Genomic DNA, 18,645 nt, shown 5'->3' on the forward strand with positions numbered 1-18,645 from the left:
TCTTTTTGCTATTTCTTTGGGCCGCTCCCGAAGCACATGGAGGTTCCCAGGCTAGGGGTCAAATCGGAGCTGTAGCCACTGGCCTACGCCAGAGCCACAGCAACGTGGGATCCGAGCCGCCTCTGCAACCTACACCACAGCTCACGGCAACGCCGGATCGTTAACCCACTGAGCAAGGGCAGGGACCGAACCCGCAACCTCATGGTTCCTAGTCGGATTCGTTAACCACTGCGCCACGACAGGAACTCCAGCCAGATAATTTTCAATTTTCATTTTGTAAGTAGTTTAGAAGACTTTTTTGCCCTGAGGTTTCCTTCCTTTTTTTTAAAAAAAGTGTTTTTATTTAAATGTTTTTTTTCCAGTATCTACCTTTTGCAGGTTTTAACTTCACACTACTGATGATTATTCTAAAAATAATTACACCATTTTGGTATAATTTTCTAAAATTTCAGGGGAACTATTCTTTCTGATACTCTTTCTGTTCTAGGTTTCAATGTAAAGGGAAAACCGAATGTGATGACTTATTAACAGCTAATGATAGCTGACATTATTGAGCTGTTTGATGGCCATTGTTCTGTTATCCTAATATTAATTGTTCCTCTCAACATCCCTTGAGATAGATGCCACTGTATCCCCACACTTGGAAGGAAACTGAGCTCAAGGAGATTAACCCCGTGCCCAAAGTCAAATCATTCATGAGTGGCTTGAAGCCAAGGTTTGAGTTCATGTCCTTGACTCTGGTGTCCACATACTTCATTGTTGGTCTAGCTGCCATTTTGCTGTGTATTTACTAGATTTACAGGATTATTTCAGATCCCTCAACCTATTATGGCCGGTGTAATTTCAGTGTTACCTCTCTCTACCATGTGATATAATAGCAGCCCAGCTCACTACATGCAGATTTTTCCAGTGTGATACACAATTGCACCACACGATGGTGCCAATGAAGTGAGAAGCCGTGTGCGGCTAGTGTTGATATTAGGCTCAGACCTAAATATAAATGTTAACAGGATGTAATTAAAGGTGTTAAAAAATAATTTTTTAAAAAAAGCAGCCATAAAGAATTAACAGTCTAGAGCGTCTTTTTCAAACATAAGGAGTGAAAAGATCACAGCTAAAAAAAGGGTACGAGTAATTGACTCATAAAAGTTAAAAAGATAAAAGATGAGCCTTTGTATTCATGAAGAAGTATGTGGGACAGATGTCAGAGACTTCCCACAGGAAGGAAAACACCAAAGGAAATGAATTAAATGAGAGCAGGTGACTTACAAAAAAAAAAAATAATAATAATGAAGAAAGAGACCAGCTGCATAGTGCTATAGCTCCAGGGTCAAATGGATAACTGTTCCAGTAAGATTCCACAGTAAGTGCAAACGGGTTAGCAAAAGCCAGTCAGTAAAAGATTTTAGAAAACCTTTAAATAGACATCATTACTTCCTTTTCTAACAAGGATAAGCATACCTATATTTTCCCTGCGGTATCAAAGATATAACCTACTATAGAAGAAAGAATTACTCTTTCTCAGAAACTGATTGAAGCAAATCCTTACACATCTGTTACAGTGATCCAAGCGACTCTCAAAAATGTGATGCCTGCAACATCAGCTTCACCTGAAATTATTAGACATGTCAATTCTTTGGCCCCACCCCAGACTTACTGTATTGGAAACTCTGGGCGTGGAGCTGTCCAGGTGCTTCTGATGCTCCTGAAAGTTCAAGCTCGACTGTATCACTGGAGAAAAAGAAAAGGAGAAAAGAAATTCATCAAAACATTATTAATAATACAAAGATTACAAACGAAAATTATGTTCTATCATTAAAGAAATATTAAGTAGGAATTGCCATTGTGGCTCAGGGGTAATGAACCTGACTAGTATCAACAAGGAAGAGGGTTTGATCCTTGGCCCTACTCAGTGGGTTAAGGGTCTGGTGTTGCTCTGAGCTGTGGTATAGGTCGCAGACGTGGCTCAGATCCTGTGTTGCTGTAGCTGTGGTGTAGGCCACCAGCTACAACTCTTAATAAGACCCCTAGACTGGGAATTTCCATATGCAGTGGGTGTGGCTCTTAAAAAAAAGGGGAAAAAAAAAAAAGGAAAATTAAACAGTGGCAATTTATTGAGGCATTTAAACATGTTTGATGGATAGTTTTTAATAGTGGAAAATGCCTATGATATATAGGAAGTCAGAATACAAAATTGATCTCAATTATGTAAAAGCAATTCTCACGGAATAAAAGCCAGAAGGAAACAAGCAAACCTAGTTAATAGTGGTTGCCTTGGAATGATGGGATTATGTGCACCTTTTTTTTTTTTTCTGCTTCAGAATATTGCAGATGCTGTTTTTCAGGTTTTCTATGAGAAGCCATTTATTCCTATTAAAATACATCTTATCAACATAACGATTAAGGAAGAAGTAAAGGGAAACAGAAAGGGACTTTTCAAAGTCAAAATACTAGTTGGAGGTATCATTCTTGTTCATTTTTTTCTCCTAAACATATGGTCACTAGAGAAAAAATGGACACAGTGACAGTATAAGACATAAAGAAAAACACAGTCATCATGTTGTTTACCAGAGAGACTAGGCACAGAAAGACCATATTGATGTGTATTTAGTTTGAAACAAGTACAAGGAATAAAAATTTAACAGAAAATCTTGTTACAGACACTAACCATGTGCTTTACTCTTTTCAGTATCAGTAGTTAATGAAAATATTAAGTGTTCTAAGGTAATGTAAAGGAAAATGTCTTCAAATTTAGAAAAAGCATAGGCTTAAACATGTTACCCCAAGAAGATTTTTTTTTTATTTTATACTTATGTCATTTGAATTAATCACCTGACAAATGAAGTAGGAAAAACAACGCTCAGATGACTATGATTTTAAAGATTAGTATCTGTCTATCTGTATGTCTAGGTGTCATCTATGTTTATGTGTATCTTAAATGATAGACTCTAATTACTTCTTTCTGACAAGGACCTATAAAATATATGTTCAATTTGGTAATATATTAGGCCACAAAAAACAGCAATTTTTTTAAAAATCTGAAATTAAAACAGGTCACATTCTCTAAAAAATAATAAAATATAATCAAAATTAATAATTAGTGGTCAAACAAGAAGGAAAAGAGCAATCCTTTGGAAATTGAGCTAGGAAATTATTCCAAATAAGTCTTAAAACAAAAAGGAAATCAAGGAGTTCTTATAGTGGCTCAATGGTAAACAAACCCGAATAGTATCCATGAGGACGCAGGTTCGATCCCTGGCCTCGCCCGGTGGGTTAAGGATCTGGTGTTGCTGTGGCTGTGGTGTGGGTCACAGATGTGGCTCAGATCCTGCGTTGCTATGGCTGTGGTGTAGGCCAGCAGCTATAGCTCTGATTTGACCCCCTAGCCCGGGAAAATCCATATGCTGCAGATGCAGCCCTAAAAAGACAATAGACCAAAAAAAAAAAAAAAAAAAAAAAAAAGGAAATCAAAGTAGCAATTATAGATTCTTAACAAAGGAAGGATCTGAAATAATAAAACTAATGGGATGCATACGAAGAGGAACTCAGAAACAAATTCATTATTTAAATATTTTCAGTATTTAAAAAAGAAAGCCTAAATTAACTAAGCATTCAACTCAGTAAGTTAGAGAATTTAAAAAAGGAAAGCAGTAAGGATAAAAGCAGAAATCAAAGAATTATGAAATTAAAACAGTTATAAGTGGACCAAGAGTTATATCTTTGTAAGGAAAATAATACAAAAAAATACCCTGGGAATTTCTAGTTAAGAAACATACACATGCAAGCACACATTTTTACATTAGGAATGAGAAAGGGGATAGAAACACATGTTGAATATGATTTTTCTTGTTCTAAAAGACAGATTTTTCCCATAATATGGAAGCCTGCATTACTTAGAGCAGCCCTCTCAGCTGGAGGGAAGAAAAGCTTAAAATGATGGATAGCACAAAAAAATAAGCTCTTACAGAGATCTCATGGGATAGGAAAACATTTCCAGGCCAACATCTAAATAAAGGAGGGACCCCGGAAATATTAGCAGGGCACTTGAACTGCTTTAGCCCTAAGAAAATTGCTAAACCATACCAATTTTGGCTCTAATAGTTAGCTTTATGAAGTGTGGACAACAGAAATCAAAGCCCAGGGTCCACCCAAGGTGAAGAACTGAAGAGTGGTCCTGGAACAAATCCCCTGTGGATACTTAGTGATGGGACGTCTGTGTTACAGCTACCTTTAGGAGTTGGAGGGGATTGTGTTTGAGAGAAGGAGTGAGGAAGGCTTCTGGGAAGCTGACAGTGTTTATTTCTTGAACACTTGTAAGTAGTGGCTACATGACTAGTTACATCACATTTTATCATTTATCAATCAGTGTATATGTATTTCCTGTATGTATCTATTTTCTATCTATCTAATGTATTTCACAATACAATTTTTTTTTTTTTGGTCTTTTTGTCTTTTTTTTGTTGTTGTTGTTGTTGCTATTTCTTGGGCCGCTCCCGCGGCATATGGAGGTTCCCAGGCTAGGGGTTGAATCGGAGCTGTAGCCACCGGCCTACGCCAGAGCCACAGCAACGCGGGATCCGAGCCGCGTCTGCAACCTACACCACAGCTCACGGCAACGGCAGATCGTTAACCCACTGAGCAAGGGCAGGGACCGAACCCGCAACCTCATGGTTCCTAGTCGGATTCGTTAACCACTGCGCCACGACGGAAACTCCACAATACAATTTTTTTAAATATACACATCATGTTCTCCGACATTTCAATTCAATCAAGCTGAGAGGGCATTAAGAAAGTAATAGAGAGGAGTTCCCTTCATAGCTCAGTGGTTAATGAACCCAACTAGGATCCATGAGGTTGCAGGTTTGATCCTTGGCCTCTCTCAGTGGGTTAAGGATCCAGGATTGCTGTGAGCTGTGGTGTAGGTTGCAGACACGGCTTGGATCTGGTGTGGCTGTGGCTGTGGTGTAGGCTGGTAGCTGTAGCTCCGATTAGACCCCTAGCCTAGGTACAGCCCTAGAAAGGAAAAGAAAAAAATAAAAAAGAAAGAAAGAAAGAAAGAGAAAAGTGGTCCCCTTGTGGCCCTGTGGGTTAAGGATCTGGTGTTGTCACTGCATCAGCTTGGGTTGCTGCTGTGGCTTGGATTCGATCCCTGGCCCAGGAATCTTGGCATGCCATGGGTGTGGCAAAAAAAAGAGAAACTTCCCATATGTTTGCAAAAAAAAAAAAAAAATCACTGGATAAAATGTTACAGTGAAAATTAGAATACATTTTGAACTGAATAATAATGGAAATAATACATAACAAAAACTAATAGGATGCAGATAAGCTGTACATAGAAGGCAATTTACTGCCTTAAATGCCCAGTATAAGAAATAAAGAAAGGCTGGAGATGAATGAGTAGGGCATCATCTCAAGAAGTCAGAAAAACACTGGCAAAATAAATTCACAATACATAGGAGGAAATAATAAGAAAACAAGCAAAAAGAAAATGAAATAGAAAACATACAATGAAGAGAAACAACAAAACCAAAAGTTGGATCTTTGAAAAGATTAATAAAATTCTAAATCTTCTAGGTGAATGATCAAAAACAAAGAGACATGAAAGTTTCTGGGTGGTACAGAGGGTTAAGGATCTGGCATTGCAGCAGCTGTGGCGCAGGTCAAAACTGCAGTGCAGGTTCCATCACTGGCCCAGGAACTTCCATGTGCCTCAGGCTTGGCCCCCACACCAAAAAAAAAAAAAAAAACCCAAAGAGTTAGGGCACAAAAAAGTCAGTATAAAGAATAGAAAGTAGATTCTAAGAGAAGTTAATAATAATGTACATAATAATGTGAGGGCATTGTGAATATTTTAATGTCAACCAATTTGAAAATTTAGATGAAATAGATGAATGCTTAAAAAATATAACCAACTGCAAATTTGCCAAAGGGGAGTGGGATGGATGAGGAGTTTGGGGTTGGTTGATGTAAACTATTACATTTAGAATGGATAAGCAGGGAGTTCCCGTCATGGCTCAGTGGTTAGTGAATCCGACTAGGAACCATGAAGTTGTGGGTTCGATCCCTGGCCTTGCTCAGTGGGTTAAGGATCCGGCGTTGCCATGAGCTGTGGTGTAGGACGCAGCTCAGATCCCGAGTTGCTATGGCTGTGGCGTAGGCTGCCAGCTACAGCTCCAATTAGACCCCTAGCCTGGGAACCTCTATATGCCGAGGGAGCAGCCCTAGAAATGGCAAAAAGACAAATAAGTAAGTAAGTAAATAAATAAATAAATAGAATGGATAAGCAATGAGGTCTTGCTGTTTAGCACAGGGAGCTAGATCCAATCTCTTGGGGTAGACCATGATGGAAGATAACATAAGAAAAGGAATGTGTATGTATATATATATGTATGGCTGGGTCATTTTGCTATAAAGCAGAAATTGGCACAACAATGTAAATCAACTATAATTTAAAAAGGTAAATATGTATAAAATATATATAACCACAACCTATACACAAAAATACATAGATAAATAGTCCTATAACCATTGAAAAAAAAATTGAACCAGAAGTCATAAATATTCCAATTTTAAAAAGTCTTCAGGCCCAGATGTTTTCACCAGTGGGTTCCGGCAAAAAATCTAGTTTCACACAAATGTTCCCAGACAATAGAAAAGAAGGAAAACTCCCCTACTAATTTTATTAAGCTACCATAACTTGGATATGAAAATCTACCAAAAACTTTTCAAGGAAATTATTTACAGGCCAGTCTGAAACATATATTTAGATGCATAATCATGATGGAAACTAACATCAAATATAGCAATGTACAAAAGTACAGTAATTCAAGACCAAGTTGAGGTTCTCCCAGAATGTAGATTTGATTTTAATTAGAAGATCAACAAATGTAATTCACCACATTGCCAAATCATGGGGGAGATGCTAAAAGCTGATATAAGACTTAAGCTTATTCAAGAAACACAAAGGTATTTTAATTCTGACTCTTAAATCTACATCAGCTTGATGGTGTTAGGGAAGCATCTTAGACTGTGTTTATTATAACTTTAAAGATTTAAATCAAGAATGAATTATAAGGAGTTCTCCTGTGGTGTAGAGGCTTGAGGATCCAGGGTTATCACTTCAGAGGCTTGGGTCTCTGCTATGGTGTGGGTTCGATCCCTGGCCTGGAAACTTTCACATGCTGCAGTGGTGGGACCAAAAAAAAAAAAAAAAAGAATGAAAGATAAATGTTATTAAATGTCTTTCTTTTTATCCCATCAGATAGTCATTTGGTTTTTCTCCAATGATCTATTTAACATAATACATTGTATTTATAAAGTATAAATATTGGCAAGGGATGATCAAACTATTTTATTTCCTGATAGTATTATTGTCTACCAAGAAAAGTAATTTTACAACTGTTATAACTGAAAAGAGAGTGTCACCTGACTCTCTAGAAATATTTGGCATCAGCAGGTTAGTCTCCATTCTTTCTCCCTGGAACATGAGGGGTTAATAAACTGACAGCACTCCTAATTAAGTCACACTAAGATCTGTGTGTTCCTTCCCAGAAAAATAAATAATAATACATAATGCAAATGAGAACATTTAATGTTTTAAAGCCGTGTTAAAGATCTTACTTGTCTAGAAATTATGCTTCTTGCTATTTAATACTTAGAGCATAGGTAGGCAAGTTAGCCCTAACGAGGTTAAAATTATTTTTGGAGATCACCACCGACCTGTCTCACTGATAAGAGTATTGAGATGGGAGGATACTGTGAGCACAGGCTCTGACCCAGAGGAGGAAGTAGCAGGGGTGGGAAGAACCCCCTTTTGTGATGAGTAAGGCAGTGGTCCCAAGAAACCTCTCCTTCACAAGAGAGCTGGAAGTCAGAAGGTATTGTTTGAATGTGCTTAATCATGTTTGACATGGAATAAAAGGAAATCAAAATCCTTTGACTGGTCTCCATTTCTTTGTATTAAAATTTCCACTTCCTATGACCAGAATTGAGAGCTGGACTAAGACCTCACCAAAGAAAGGAGAGCAGTTGGTAAATTGACAAGCTTCTTACATAGAAACTTGAGTAAGGAAGTCAAAATAAAACAATTTTTTTTTTTGTCTTTTGTCTTTTTAGGGCTGTACCAGCGGCACATGGAGGTTCCCAGGCTAGGGGTCAAATTGGAGCTACAGCTGCCGGCCTATGCCACAGCCACAGCCACAGCAACTCAGGATCTAAACCTCGCTGTGATCTACACCACAGCTCCCTGTAACATGGGATCTTTAACCCAGGGAGTGAGGCCAGGGATTGAACCGGTGTCCTCATGGATACCAGTTGGGTTCATTAACCACTGAGCTACGATATGAATTCCCAAAATAAGACAAATTGATAAATATGAATAACTTTCCTTTAAACAGCAACACTAGTGATAACGGAACAATAATAAATGCCTGACTCACAATGTCAACAAAAGATTTGTATATGATACAGATGGAATCACAAATAAATTGAAGATCTCTGGTGGTTCAGTGGGTTAAGGGTCCGGCATTCTCACTGCTTTGGCTCAGCACACTGCTGCAGTTGTGGTTTGATCCCTGGCCCAGGAGCTTAAAAAAACAAAACAAAACAAAACAAAAAAAAACCAGAAAGTAGAGAAAGGAAGCATTATTTAATCAAAGGTCTAGAGACAGTTGGTTAATCAGGCAGGGAAGCAACAGCAGGGCATTCATTAAGGAATTTTTAAAGTTGTGTTTGGTGATGGACTTTTTTTTCCAAGTGGAAGGAAAGAAGTTTTTAAAAAGCAGATTATATTAAAAGTATAAGCAGTTCCCTCAAAGCGTCATTCAGTATTTATCAAACTCTCTATATATTTCTGCTGAACTTGGAAAGAATAGCTTTGGTCCCATGACTAATATTCAGCAGTCTATGATAAATATTCCTGATCCCATTTGCACCCAATTCAAATGTGCTTATTTTGTTTCTTTTCAGTTTCACAAGATAAGGGAGACAGAATTGAACTGCTGTTTCTTTTTTGATCCTAAGCACTATTTCAGCTTGTTGGAGGAAATGAGAAATGTCTGTTTATTTAATTAAAAGAATTCCACTGGGTGTGTTAGCAGGTCTTCCTACTGACAGGGCAGGCAACTAACAAAAGGATCACAAGTTGTGGGGTCAATTGTTCCTTTATTTTCCAGTCTATCTTGACAGTTCTTGGGAACATCATCCAATTTTGTCTGAAGATGCTTTATTGTAGATCTTGAAATAACCATTTCCTACCTCACATGGTAAATCATGATTTCCTCCCTAGTGACAGCTGATAGAGGTACCTTCCAAATATCCTATGACTATTGATTAATGCAGATTTCTGGTTGGAAAGAGAACTAACCCAAAAGCTGGTGGTCTCACAGAGAAAGCCTGGGGCCACTCGGAGCAGGTGACTGCTCCTTATTCCAGCGGATCCTCCCCTCAGCCTTACAGGCTTGATTTATAATCTCTCAGGTAAGGACTCAAGTTCAGCCTGGAGACCAGTGAATGTGACCAGAATGCCAATTTATTGATCAGTCACAAAAATGTTACATATACTTATCAGTAATTCTCTCTACAGGTAAATTCCCATTTGAGTCCAAATTTCAGTTAGAAAGGAGCAAGATTTTAATGGCTGGTGTCATCAATCTGTAATCCCCGATACAGCAGCTTCATTTTGGGGTTTTATCTTCTGTATTGCTGATCACCAGTTTTGATTGATATATGCCTCTTTTTTGTTACATATGATTAAATATTCCATCAGAAACAGTCACGTTGTTGTCAGGCAAGGGTGTATTTCTTATCCCCATGGTGATCTTGCACTATTGATAAAATGATGCTTCATAAGTTTTTAAATAGTTTATTCTCGAGTTTAGCTGTATTTTTTTTCTTTTGGTATCCTTTTTTTTTTTTTTCTTTTTTTGCCTTTTAGGGACATACCTGCAGCATATGGAGGTTCCCAGGCTAGGGGTGCAATCAGAGCCACAGCTGCTCGCCTACATCACAGCCACAGCAACACAGGATCAAAGCTGCGTCTGCAACCTATACCACAGGTCATGGCAACGCCAGATCCTTAATCCACTGATTGAGGCCAGGGATCAAACCCACAACCTCATGGTTCCTAGTCAGATTGTTTCCACTGCGCCACGAGGGGAACTCCCTCTTTTTTGTATTCTGAGGAGCATCTTGACTTTAAACATAAGATGCGTGAGAACAGAAATCTTGTCTGTCTCATTCACAACTGTACCCCAGAACCTAGAATGGTGCCAGTAACATAGTAAACACCAATAATAATAGTCGTAATTGAAAGAGCAAAGAATGTTGTGTCTTAAGTATTCTGCACTATACAAATGTTAGAAAACACAACATATACTAAGTATCCATGGATTATCCCCCTTCTTGAGTATCTTGAAGGGTAGAACTCACACAGCACTTGCCTTTGACCCACCTGTTTAAATAAGACCTTCCTGCCCCTGCCTGCCTCTTTATTACTCTTCTCTCATCCTTCTTTTTCTTCAGCACTTAACGACAACCGGAGGTTTGCAATTCACGTGTGTTTATTTATTTAAGGTCTGAATCTCAAGCTTCAGAAGGGAGGGAGTGTGTTTCATAGACAGACTATATCAATATCCCAGCTTTATGCTGCGGGCTTCATGATATTCAATAAAAATCACCTGAAGTTTTATGAGCCAGATCTAGCGTAGGAGGAGTAACTAATGACTTGGGGACTTTGGATATCATGCTGGTTGCAGGATGAGCTATTTTGGAGGGCAGACAGCCATTCCGATACCCCCAGATCTGACCCCATAGAGAACTGCTGCTCACAGGCCGCCTCTGGGTCATCAGTGTTCCCAGGCCATCCAGCGAAGGAAAGCGCAAGGAAGCAATTTAGTTCATTTTGTAACTCTGAACGTTAAGATTAACTTATCATGTGGGTAGGAATCCAGTCACATGCTTGATAGTTGCTAATGTTCCTAAAATCTGTTCATTTCAACCAACATTCAGTTAATGGCATGCTTTGCCTTGACTTTTTCTTTTCCCCTTCTCTTTTTATGACTGCACCTGCAGCATATGGAAGCCTTGGGGTTGACTCGGAGCTGCAGCTGAGGCCTATGCCACAACCACAGCAACAATGGATCTGAGCTGAATCGGCAACCTGCTCTGCATCTTGTGGCAACACCAGATCCTTAACCCACTGAGCAATGCCAGGGATCAAACCTGCATCCTCACGGAGACTAGTCTGGTCCTTAACCCTGCCAAGCTATAATGGAAATGCGTATTTTTTTTTTTTTGCCTTGACTATTAAATTGTATGTATTTGCATCTAATTTTGCGCTTTCATTGTGTGTTATAATAGGCAGTTCACAAAAACATATCAAGTGCTTTGAGGTAAAGTATAAAGTAGTGATGAAAATGGTAAGGTAAATAGAACAACACGATAAATGTAAACAGTGAACAGGAGCCCAATGCAAAATCGAATGTGAGGCTGTATATGTTAGAACAGGAGAATCTTGATGAATATGTGAAAATTGGATTTTATCAGACCAGCAATCAATTTGCCTCCAGTTTCTATTGCATTGTCTGTTACAAAACTTGGTTAAAGAATGGCAAGAAGCCACAGAGGCTTTTGCATTGCTTTCAAAGTACCATGACCTTTCTGATAAACCAATTGAGTTTTTCCTGAGCAAGCACAAAATAATGCTTTCTAATATGAAATTGATCAGTTTTGTCATTTAAAGGTGGAGAAGAGACCCAAACGAAAGAAACATTCGTCAAAGCTGTGTACCAAAAACAAACAAACAAAATACCCCCAGCCAACCAAACAACAAAAAGCAAATATAGAAGTCACATATTGCTAATAGGGGTATAAATCCAGCTATAAGGTTAATGATAATTACTGTGCTCAGGAAGAAACTAACGACTGAGAATTTCATAATCCAAGTGGGCTGTTGTGCATCATATAATATTAATGGCATCTAGCACACAAGGGCTGTTCCATCATGAGTGCCTGCTGGCAGATATTTGGCTTTTACATTTGGAAACAATCACAGATAGGCAGAGTATCCATAAATACTTGGCAGAAATGTGCAGAAATATATGAAGGGGAAGTGCTCAGTGACCTACAGCTTCGTTTATTGCCGCACCCCCACACTAGAGGAGATTTTTATGTAGCTGGCCATTATTTTGTGAGCCATGATGTAGGCTGCAAAGACACTGCCAGCCACAGCTATTAATTCAACGAGGAAGTGTTTGCTAATTTGGATAAAATGGTTGTTCCCTTCATCCTTGCTTCATCCCCAGAACATAGTTGGTGAAAGTAATTAAAACATTTAAACTGTGGTCAGTGAGTGTTTATCTTTTAAGATGCTTTATGAAGAAATTGGCAGTAAGTACAAGCCTTCTTTTCCACACAGAAGTAAACTGTTTATCTAGATGAAAGTGTTTAAACAAGCTTTTAAAAATCAGAGATGAAATAAAAGCATTTCTTCATGACACTTGTAATGCCATTTTTTTAAAAAACAGTTTTTTTTCATGTAGCATATTTCAAGGATATATTCTGTTGTTTAATAGCTGTAGTCCATCATGTCAGAGTATAAATGTTATCCTTTTAAATATTGTGGCTTTCGGGATTTTAAGAAGATTAAATAATGGTCTAAATATCTTAATCCACAAATTTGATTTTTAACACATGATTTTTTTTCATTCATTGGAGAAATCTGAGACAATATGGAAGATGCTTATATGCCATACCCCTAAAAATAAGTAAAGGAAAAAAACTCAAATGCTCTTCCCAAACCTGGAGAAAAACTTTCTAGAGCCAAATGAAATCAAAGTGGAGCATGACTCCATTTAGCATCATTTGTGAGGTTGAAACAGATTACGTATTAAGTGTGGTATGTTTTTTTATCCTAATGACTAACTGACTACCGAGAGAGAAATCAGAACGTACTTTCTGTTATACGTTGGCACCACAAATTTAGAATTATCAACTGTGCCAATTCTGATGACCAAAAGTTTTGCTTAGGACTTTCTATTTCAATAGGAACAGAGTTAGAAAGAATCTGACTGGATATGAGCTCTAACCTATGCCTCCAGCACTCCACCTTTTAAAGAGTTATAGAGGAGTTCCCTGGTGGCTCAGTGGGTTAAGGATCCATAGTAGTCACTGCTGTGGCTTGGATGGCAGCTATGGAGCAGGTTCAATCCCTGGCCCCCACATTTCTACAAGCTGCAGAAGTGGCCAAAATAAACAATAACCTAATAAAATAAAATAAATAAAGGGTTATAGAAACCTTGGTGAAAGGTTACAAATGGTATCATCCCATTCACCAATACACAGTAATAATTGTTATTATTCATTTAAATCATTTTTTTTTAGGGCTGCACTCATGACACATGGAGGTTCCTGAGCCAGGGACTGAATCTGAGCCTCTGCTGCGATCTACACCAAAGCTGTGGCAACCACAGATTCTTTTAACCCACTGCGCTGGGCCACTGGGGATCAAACCTTAGCCTCTGTGACAACCCAAGCCACTGCAGTAAGATTCTTAACCCACTGCACCACAGCAGGAACTCAAAATGACTTTGTTTTGGATGAACCTTGAAATCATTATGCTAAGTGAAATAAGTCAGACACCGAAGGACAAATATTGTATGATTCCATTTATAGCGTAATCAAATTCATAGGGAATGTAAAATAGAAATTACCAGGGATGCAAGGGTGGGGGTAGGGCAATGGGAAGTTAGTGTTTAATGGGTTTGGAGTTTCTTTCTGGGGTGATTGAAAGTTCTAGAAATGGATGGTGATGATTGCATAACAATGTGAATGTACTTAGGGCCACTGAACTGTGCGCTTAAAAAACGATTGAAATGGTAAATATTTTGTTATGTATATTTTGCCACAGTGAAAAATGATGTTTTATTACAGCATACTCCCCTATTGTTCGTCTTTGGGGGGCCAGGCACCCGATGAGCGGCCTGTGTGCACTGGTAACCAGCTCTGGAAATTGTCATTATAGCCTTTTGAAGCATCAGTTTCACAGACTAAAAGGAAGTGAGAACTGACTGGCCAAGGCCAAGAGGAGGCCTTGAAGAATTAAGGCCAGGAGGTGAGAGTTGGAGCCCCTGGTAGGTCGGTGTGCAAAGCCACCCTCCCCTAGAGTCCAAAGAGAAACTGAACGTCGCGTGTCCTTCCCAGTGAGGATAACTCTGTCCAGCCTCAGACAGTAGAACCACACTGGTTGCTGTTTGGTTGACAGGTCCGTTTTTTTGTTTTGTTTTGTTTTTTGTCTTTTTAGGGCCGCACTCGCGGCATAGAGAAGTTCATAGGTTAGGGGTCGAATCAGAACTGCAGCTGCCGGCCTACACCACAGCTGCAGCAATGCTGGATCCCTAAGCTGCTGAGCGAGGCCAGGGATCAAACCTGACTAGCGTCCTCACGGATGCTAGTCAGATTTGTTTCTGCTGAGCCATGATGGGAACTCCCGACAGGTTCGTATTTATTTTGTGCTTTAATTCATTAGGCTCAGTCAACTGAAAGCCTTTGGCTGTGGAATTTCTTCTTTAGCAGTTGCAGAAATCGAGAAGCCTTTGGGGAGTTCTCTTGCAGTGCAACAAGCTAAGGATCCCATGTTGTCCCTTAGTGTCGGCTTGGGTTGCTGCTGTGGTGTGGGTTCAATCCCCGGCCCAGGAACTTCATGCCTCCGGTGTGGCGGAGGGTGGGGGGTGGAGTGGGCTTTGGAACTTAAAAGAAGAACAAACATCTCCTCAGACTTTACTGAAAGACAAGCTCCTAAAGGGAGCCTTGGGATGCTAGTAACTGTTCCAGGAAAAAGGGTGTCTGTGATCAATTAATTGCTGCTGCAGGTTTCTCCACCACCGAACTTCCCAGAGTGTGCTTTGAATTGACAAAAGGGAGCATTTTTTATTATATTTTTGTTTGTATATAATTTTAATGGTTACTTTCCATTTACAGTTATTATAAATTACTGGCTGTATTCCCCATGCTGTACAACACATCCCTGACCCTATCCTACACCCGATAGTTTGTACCTCTCACTCCAGTGAGTTGTTTCGGTAAATGTTGCTGACACCGTGATAGGTTTTAATGTTGACCTCCTTTATATTTTTTCACGAGGTATTATGTGGACATGTGTTTTGGGTACATACTTTGGGGAAGTTGGCCCTAAGGCTTGTGATACTGTGATTTATAATAAGAAATATATATCTGGTTTTCCTCCCCATTTCTAGAACAGACTTCTTAAACCCTTTTGTATTTTCTTTTTTCACTTTTTAGGGCTGCAGGTGTGGCATATGGAGGTTCCCAGGCTAGAGGCTGAATCAGCTGCAGCCACTGGCCTATGCCACAGCCACAGCAACGCCAGATTGGAGCTGCATCTGCAACCTACACCACAGCTCACGGCAACGCCAGATCCTTGACCCATTGAGTGAGGCCAGGGATCAAATCCGCATCCTCATGGATACTGGTGGGATTCATTTCTGCTGTCCCACAATGGGAGCTCCCCCGATTTGTATTTTCTAAGTGATAAGGATGATAAATGTGTCTTTTTTAAAAATTGAAGTGTAATTGATTCACAGTATTGTGCTGGTTGCAGATGTGCAGGATGGTGATTCAGTGTTTTTTCAGATTATATTCCATTACAGGTTATTATAAGAGAGTGGGTATAGTTCGCTGTGCTGTACGGTATACCCCTCTGACTTATCTATATAGTGGTTTGTACCCATTAATTCCATTACCCAAAGTTGCCCCCCCTCCCCTTTCCCTTTGGTAACCACAGATTTGTTTTCTATGTCTGTGAGTCTGTTCTTGTTTTGTATATACATTGACTTGTATTATTTTTTAGATTTTTACCTATAAGTGATATCATATAGTATTTGTCTTTCTCTGACTAATTCCACTAAACATAGTATTCTGCAGGTCCATCCCCATTGATGCAAATGACGGTACTTCAGTCTTTTGTTCCCACCCCTGGACTTCTGGGGAGAAAAGAGGCTGGAGGTTGAATTAACTTCCAGTGGTTCATGATTAATGAACCATGCCTATGTGATGGGGCTTCCATAAAACCCACATGGCAGGATTCAGGAGCTTCCTTGTTGGGGAACATGTGGAGATTTGGGGATAGTGGTTCTCTCCACAAGCATGGAGCTCTGCGCCCTTGCTCCTCCACTTGCCCTCTGCATCCCGTCCATTTGATGGTTCCTGAGTTATACCCTTTAATAATAAACCAATAATATAGCAAGTACACTCTTTCTCTGAGTGCTGAGACTTGTTCTAGCAAATTGATTGAATCCAAGGAGGGGGGTCACTGGGATTTCTAATCTATAGCTGGTCAATTGGAAGCAGAGGGGACAACCTGGGCTTGTGGTTGTGTCTGGTGTATTGTGAGTGTGTTGAGGTGAGGGATAGTCTTGAGGGACTGAGCCCTTAACTTGAGGGATCCCCAGTGGTAGTGTCAGAACTGAGTTAAACTGTGGTACCCTCAGAAGTTCCCGCTGTGGCTCAGAGTAAATGAATCTGACCATCCATGAGGACATGGGTTCGATCCTTGGCCTCACTATAGTGGGTTAAGGATCCGGTGTTGCCAGGAGCTTTGGTGTAGGTCACAGTCACTGCTTGAATCCTGCATTGCTGTGGCTGTGGCGTAGGCTGGCGGCTACAGCTCCCACTCAACCCCTAGCCTGGAAACCTCCATATGCCATGGGTGGACCTAAAAGAGAGAAATTGTAGTACCCTCAGTGTCAGAGAATTGCTTGGTGGTGGGGGAGGGGCAAACCCCACACATTGGTATTAGCGTCAGAATTAAGGGACTCATTTAGACTGTTCTTTCTTCGGTCCTCACGTTTTTTGTAATCACCGAAGGTTATCTATCAGTGGCTCAGTTGCTCTCAAATCATCTTAACACTTTTTGTTATAGTGTGTGTCTAAAGTAACATTTATTGCTTTTTTTTCCCTTATTAGAAAATGCCATGCATTCTTATTGAAGAAAAATTGTAAAACACAGATCAGCAAAAAGAGTAAATGAAGCACCTACTTAAGGGTAATCACTGTTAGCAACTCCTAGATATCTATTCAGCTCTCTTTTTTCTTTTTTTTAAATTGAAGTATAGCTGATTTACAATGTTGTGCCAATTCCTGCTATACAGCAAAGTGATTCGGTCACACCCACACCCACACACATTTTTTAAAAATATTCTTTTCCATCATGGCACATTCCAGGAGATTGGATATAGTTCCCTGTGCTATATAGTAGGACCTTGTTGGTTATCTGTTCTATATGTAATAATTTGTATCTATTAACCCCAAACTCCCACTCCCCCTCCTCTCCCTGGCAACCCACAAGTCTGTAGCTCTCTTCTTATTATAAACATATACACATTTATTTACTACAAAGAGAGCATTCAGTACACATTTTTTACGTCTGATTTTTAAATTAACCGTCCACCGCAAACTTCTCCTTCCAATAAATATTCATCTATAGTACAATTTTTAGTGGCTAAACAATGCCATATTTGTAAACATGTATGTATAATATCAAAATGCATTTCTGAACTATTGGCACAGACTTTGTAGGTTCAGGAAATGCACAAAAGCCGTCATCTATTTTATCCTTTCTGTGTTGCACTTTAGTGCAGTTATAAAGAAAGGATTTGCTCTGCCTTTCCTAATGCTTCCACAGCTTCATTTTGACTAGTTAGATATAGCCACAGCTAATTAAAGTTATGCATGTCCCTATTTTTGTCTATACTTACGGTTCTTAGATGAATCCCGAAAAGAGACTATAGTTTCTAGAGACACCATAGCAGTTCCCGAGTGTTGATGTTGCACTGATTGTCATTTCGTTGTGCACTCTGCACTGGGAATGGTGCTTAGCATACGTTGAAAAACAATGTTCGATTCAGAAAATGGGGAAAATAGAAAGCTTCTTCCAGGAAAGGAATTTGCCTTTTGAATTGAAATCTGTAGCAAACACCGCCAATTTCTAAAGATGATGCTACTTAAGTATTTCCATGTGCCACCCAAAGCCTATTTGTAATTATGTTCATAGTTCAAAGGCCCTCGGAGATCAAAAGAGAATGAGGACTGCATTCTGTTGTTTCTCAGGAAAGAAAGAATGTGTTGGTGAAAGGAAAGCATTTCTCTCTTGGCGTTTTTCAAGGACCCTAGTGAGGCTTCTCCCCACCTTGTTAGTCTCCTCTTTTCTTACTGCCTCAGTATCACCCAAAGAAATCATGAGAGAGCAATGTTTCTGTGGACAGATAAAGCACACCTGGATTCCTACTCTGTCCTTGATGAGAGAGACTGCTCCACTGGTGAAACAACAGGTTCCCTTACATGTGAGTAAGTTGGCTGTCAGCTGGAAGCTCTGAAGTCTAGAGGGTTTACTCCAAAGCAGAAATTAAAACTATGAACAGAATCCAGGATACTTTGAAATTAAATGAAAAATAGAAGTGTTGGGAGTTTCCTTCATGGCTCAATGGTAGTGAACTCAACTAGGATCCTTGATGATGTGGATTCAATCCCTGGCCTCGCTCAGTGGGTTAAGGATCCGGCATTGCCGTGAGCTGTGGTGTAGGTTGCAGATGCAGCTGGGATCCTGAGTTGCTGTGGCTGTGGTATAGACCA

General features: G+C 39.6%; 1 long non-coding RNA gene across 13 annotated transcripts in view; it reads left to right on the plus strand.

Moving 5' to 3' along the window:
- The window catches only part of LOC102165892 (uncharacterized), a 108,066-nt gene that overhangs the window by 9,543 nt on the left and 79,878 nt on the right, over positions 1-18,645 (plus strand). The gene's annotated exons all lie outside the window — the stretch shown is intronic.

This window comes from Sus scrofa, chromosome 8 (genome assembly GCF_054392235.1).
Source record: "Sus scrofa isolate SSC_HxYL_T2T_F1_AM1 chromosome 8, Sscrofa_HxYL_maternal_Yorkshire_Landrace_v2.0, whole genome shotgun sequence".
NCBI classification, from domain to species: Eukaryota; Metazoa; Chordata; class Mammalia; order Artiodactyla; family Suidae; genus Sus; species Sus scrofa.